Genomic DNA, 6,000 nt, shown 5'->3' on the forward strand with positions numbered 1-6,000 from the left:
CCTGCACTGTGAAACACAAACAAAAGCCCACTTAGTGGAGCTTTTATGAAGAGTAATGGATGCAAAGCAAGTCTACAGGTCTACAGGGATGACAGTTATTGCCAGGCCCCATCTCATTTCCCCACAACTACATGATTTCAATAAACAATTGGGTCACTGCATTGTGCAGTATTATTTATAATTACAAACTGCTCTCATTATACATTTAATCTTCAAAGATGCTATTAAAAACTACAAGATGTTCAGGGGAAGATGAGGCTTAGTAGGGGAAGAAATGGAGAGAAGGAAAAGGTGGAAGATGAATAAGAGGAAAGTCTGCCAGATATGTGCCCATCCTCGCCCATGGAACCTATCTGGTCACACTGCCTCTAAACTGCAGGGACCAGCACTGCCTTGTGCTCCAGGGATTTACCGAGGTCCCAGGGCTGTTAAGACAGGACCAGGACTTTATGCTATGCACAAACTACCTTGAGATGGGTGATACAGCTAAGCCTAAAAGCAAGAAGTATAGCTTTTTTTTGGTACTAGGGATCAAACTCGGGCCCTTGCGCTTGCGAGGCAGGCAGCAGAATTATCTTCTTAGGGCCAATTCTCCTGCCCTAAGAAGTATAACATTTTAAAGTTAAGTAAATCAGTAAACTTAGAATATCTTGTAGCCTTTAAGTAGGAAAACATTTCTTAAGGGAGAAAACAAAACAAGCACTGCCTGTAGACGTGGAAAATCCAACCCCAATAAAATTACAAACTTCCACTCATTAAGAGAGAATACTAAGAGTTAGTAACTATCAGAACCCAACAATAAAAATACAAGCAACCCACATTATTAAAATAAGCAAAAGACGTGAATGGACATTTCTGCAGATACGATACACCAAGGGTCAATAAGCACAAGAAAAATGCTTGGTATCACAGGCCATCAGGGAAATGCAAATTAAATGAGTTAGTACGGCATACCCTCTAGAACTGGTGAAAATTAACACTGCCAAGAGTGGGTGAAAACGTGAAACAAGGGGAATCATCTTACATTACTGACAGGAATATAAAATGAAACAATGGAACCTTGACTTACAAACTCTATCGGCTCCTGAGGGTGGGTTGTAACTCAAGTTGGTGGTAAGTCAATACAGCTGAGCTCTGGATGTTTACCTGGGTTCATGTTATAGATAACAAGAGGCAGATGAATCTTCTATTAACCTAATTAACCCAAGTTTTTTGTATGTTGGGCAGGTCATAACTCAAGGTCCACTGTACTCTAAAAAGCTTTTTGGAAGTGTCTCAAAAAGTTAAATATACCTTTGTCCTACACACCAGCACTTCCATTGCTAGGTACTTATTTACCTAAAAGCAATGAAAATATACATCCACAGAAAGGCTTCTAAGAGTGCTCAATGCAGCTATATTCATAAGAACCAAAACATGGAAATAGCTGAGGTATTTATCAATAGAAAAATAAACAAACTCTGGTGGTTTCCATACAAAGAAATACTATGAAACAATAAAGAGAAACAAACTACTGAATCTCAAAGACTCTATGTTGAGTAAAGGAAATCAGATCCAAAAGAATTAGGTGAAGTGCTACAAAAGCAAAACTAAAGTCATGGCAACTGCAGGGCTAGGGGCTGCTTGGGAGAACTGGGTGCAAAGGGGACAAGAAAGACTTTCTGGAGAGATGAAAAGGTTCTACGTATTTTTAAGGATGTGGGTTATCTGAGTGATCTAACTGTACACTTAAGATCTGGGTACTTTAATTACGTGAATTACAATTGAAAAGAAGTTTCTGGGCAGCTGCCAAAGGGATCTTTCTGACAGGCAAGTCAATGGGCTGCTGTCCCCCGTCCCCAGAAGTTTTCATAATAGTCTCATGGTTACCACTAATCCAAGGCTCTGCACCACAGACTCACCACCTTCACCCCTACAATGTACCTGGCCCATCAGTGCCTCCTCTCCAGTGCACCTCTGCTCACCTGAGACCTAGCTCACACCTCCTTCCTCAGGACGCTCTCCCAGAATTCCCAGGTGGGGCTCGGTGGGCTCCACCGAAGCCCTCAACACTCAGGGCTGACTTCCATCGTGACACCTGGCACCTTCCACTGCTAGGACTGCATGAAGTCCTCAAGAGGGGCAAAAGAAAAAAAGTAACACCTTTCCTATCCAGAGCGTGAAGGTCTCACTGCCATTCTCCAGGCCAGATCCCTACCCTGCCTGCCCATCCTGCCTTAGCCAGACTATTTGCAACACAGAGGCAGCACCGAGATGGACTAATTTCCTTAGTTTATTACTGAGTCGGACACGGAGTTGAGCACAAGTTGTGCTCAACTCGTTACGGGATTTAAAAGAACCCAGAAGATTTCAAATTAGTATTCTGAAAAAAGACATCAGCACTTCCGAGCTCACTGCAACTCTAGTCGCGTTATGGAATCGATCTGCACCCACAGATGAGCCGGGAAAGGCTGCGGGGTCCGCATATGCGGTGGAATACTATTCAGTCTTACTGAAGAAAAACAGGTCACTGGTGATGACATGGACAGAGCTGGAGAAGACCGCGTCGGGTGAAATAAGGCAAGCACGGAAAAACAGCTGCCAGCTGCACCCACTCACTGCCGCGTGGGAGCTACAGCAAGGGAACCCAAGGAGGCAGAGGAGGGCAAGAGGCCACTAGGGGCTGGGGTTGGAACAGAAGACGAAGGGCAAAGGTACAAAGCCTCAATAAACAAGGGGAATATGCTTTTATTTGCGTTAAGGTAGACGGCACATGGTCGTGACTACAGTAAAGAATAATGTACATTTCAAAATCACTGAAAGTAAATTTCAGATGTTCTTACCATAGACACATATTTGAAGTGATGACTAATTACCTTAGTTTATTCCATTTCATATTAATAAATCATAACACTTTGCATACCATAAAAATATAGCTATAATTTTTAATTTTAAAAGAAACAAAGACAATTCTGTTACCCACCCTAAAGTCCCTGTTTTTATATTAATATGTTAAACACTATCTTTTATAATTAAACTCGGTGATCTATATAATTCATGTTCCTTAAAAAAAGTGACAACTGTCCAGGCATGGTGGCGCACACCTGCAGTCCCAGCACTTGGGAGACTGAGGCAAGAGGATTGCTGTGAGTGTGAGCCCAGCAGGGCTACATACAGAGATCAAGGCCAGGCTAAACTACATAGGGAGACCCTATCAAAAAACAAAAGAAAAGTAACAACTTCAAATCTACAATAGGTGCTGAAAATGTCTATTTTGCTTCACTGCCAAATTTTCTTTTCTTCAAAAATTAATCAAATTCTATCCCACCTTCCCATCTACAAGAAGCAAGTGGATGACAGGGCACTGAGCTGCACACTGGAGAGACAGGGGCAAGTAAGAAAGGCACAAACATCACGAATACGAAAGCAGCCTCCCAGGTGGTTGAGGACGGGGACCAGGTCTCCACTCCAGATGGAGCCCAGGCCAAGGGACCCGCCATCCCTGGTCAGCAGCCCAGTGAGGAGCAGATTTCCACACCCTGAGCTGTGTTTCTCTCCCACTCACCCTGCCCCGGGGGATTTCAGATGGTGAAAGCTAAATAGGTAAGGAGAGGAAAACTTAACTCTGGGCAAAATCCTTGTACATAATTAAATCCGCCCATCTGGGTGCAGAGGTTTTCAGAGGCAGCGTTATGAAACTATAAAAGGAAATGCAATTAGGGAGTCTTTTTAATACATCCAATTCTGACTACCCCTGCCCTAGGCAGCAACTTAATTCTACTTAAGGATAGCTATCTTGGAAAAGTCATTATGTAAATTAGAAGAGGGGGAAAGGCTCAGGCAAATGACAAGCCATGGAGAAGAAGGGATCCAGGGGGCAGCAGCGCTGTCAGACAGGGATGACCATGACCGTCACAGCTAGTACACCCACAACAGTTGAACCTTACAGATCTCTGTCTTCCCTTATCTTCCCTGCGCTGCTTCTCCCAAGCCACCCTGACAATCCCCACAGGGCAGTCTGTACAAAAACTAAAGGGCCAGGGGTTGGCAAGAATACATTTTCAAAATGATCTTTTCCCGTGTTACTGCTGGAAACTGAAGCATACATCCAGGGTTCTTTTTGAAGATTGCTAAGATAAATTCTAGAAGAGGACAAATGGAAGGTCATTCTGAGTATAAGAATGAAGGCACCAAACTAAGAAGTCTTTTTTCCCCAGTACTGAGTATTGCACTGAGCTATATCCCTTGCCTTTTTTTTTCCCCCCTTCTTCTTTTCTTTTTTTTGAGACAGTCACTAAGTTGCCAGTCTGGTCTCAAACTTGGAATCCTCCTGCTTCAGCCTCCCATAGAGCTAAGATTGCAGGCACGTGCCACCACTCCCCACTAAGAAGTCATTACTGGAAGAAATAGTTCCTGTGTATTCAGGCCTCCAGACCCACCACTACATCCCTGGGCCCCTCGCTCACTCCACTACCCTAGCTTGCACACTGGTGCATTTGGGATACTATGGATAGGGCAGGAAGAAGGCTCACCCTGCTCTCTATTCCTGCCTGGCCACAATGGGTCAGGAAAGGTTTCCCGGGGCACGGAGGTGGAACCTCGCACCACCCTGCAGCATGGAGACCCTCGATGCTTCAACAGATGAACAGCAAGGCTCTGAAGAAGCTGGTGAGGATGAGTGAGCCCTGATGACATGTTCTTGTTCCCAAAAGGTCCCCTGAGCACCGACAAGGAAACCTATCTGAAAGGGGCAGAGGTGACCATGGGTGTGTTCATTCTTTCCTTAGACAAACCACACTGAACCCCCACAATGGGACACACACTGTTCCAAGGGACAGAGGTAGGAGCCAGGCAGTTTGGATTTTACTCCAAGTCAGGAAAAGCTTTTTTTTGCGGGGGGGTGCCAGGGGTAGAACTCGTGACTTTGTACTTGCAAGGCAGGCAGCGGAACCACTAAAGCTAAACCCCCAGCCACCAATGCTTTTTTTTAATGGTACCGGGGATCGAACTCGGGTCCTTGCACTTGCGAGGCAGGCAGCAGAACCACTACCCTAACTCCCCGGCCTATCAATGCTTATTTTTAATTCATTTATTCCGCAGATTGCAGTTTTTAAAATTTTTGCATGAAATTCGTATGTCATCTAGAAAGATTCAAGGAACAACAATTTGAAGATAAAATGTTTATGTTCCACTGTCATCTGTGGTTCCAAAAATGGAACACTTGGCATTAGACTATTAAAGTCTTGGCTCAGCTGTGTGGACTGCTACCATTGTGATCTCTCTAAACTGAGACTCATCAGTACATGAGCCACCATTAAGAGCTGCCTGGAGTGCTGGACAGCGAAATGCGTTAATTCCAGGACCAAGCGTGGAAACTAAGTTGATTACAGATGTAGGACCCCCAAGCTCCAGCTAAGAGACGGGCACCGGGTGTTAAGGGGAAGGTGTGTAACGTGTTGGTCCATCGACTGGAGAAACTGCTTCCGGCCTGGGAGGCCAGAAGGCTGCCTGGAGGAGGAAGCACGTGAGCGCAACCCAGTGGATAAATCACAACTCCGCTAAGCCTGCCACAGGGTACCCGAAGCTGCGCTGATCCCTCCCACTTGTGGTACCTTCTATAGGACACAAGGACACTTTTCCTTCACTATCCCAATCCTTCAGAACACCCGGGCCGAGTACTGAGATGTATGAGGAGAGAAGCCGTCCACTTCGTGACGCCACGCACGGCCAGCCCAGGGCTACCCAACCCTAGAGCTCGCAGCACCAGGATTCGAACCTCCCGCCCGCAGGGACGCCAGCGCGCAGTCGCCACCGCTGGAGCGCGTGGGGACGCCGCCCGTTGCCCTGGAAACGGCCGGACGCTCGGTATCCCAAGTTCCCTCCTCCTCTTTTCTCCTTTCCTCTTTTTCTGGCGGCGGGATATAACCAGTGCCGCAGCGTGCCGTCACCAACGCTACGTACGCTCTCCGCCCGGCCGTGGATCCCTCCGCCGCCCGCGGCCTGCGCTCGGAATGGCTTCCC

The 6,000-nt window shown here is 46.3% G+C and overlaps 1 protein-coding gene across 2 annotated transcripts in view; it reads right to left on the reverse strand.

The window, feature by feature from the left end:
• The window catches only part of Zfat (zinc finger and AT-hook domain containing), a 232,632-nt gene extending 226,638 nt beyond the window's left edge, over positions 1-5,994 (reverse strand). Inside the window, exon 1 of one of the 2 annotated variants that reach the window (XM_010629605.1) lies at positions 5,941-5,994. The gene's annotated coding sequence lies outside the window, so the exon portion shown is untranslated. Of the gene's footprint in view, positions 1-5,591; positions 5,647-5,940 lie in introns of those variants that run through there. The other variant, XM_010629606.2, reaches the window with a different exon arrangement.
• Between the last annotated feature and the right edge of the window lie 6 nt (positions 5,995-6,000).

Source organism: Fukomys damarensis, unplaced genomic scaffold (genome assembly GCF_012274545.1).
Source record: "Fukomys damarensis isolate Sample0158 unplaced genomic scaffold, DMR_v1.0_HiC HiC_scaffold_5, whole genome shotgun sequence".
Lineage (NCBI taxonomy): Eukaryota > Metazoa > Chordata > Mammalia > Rodentia > Bathyergidae > Fukomys > Fukomys damarensis.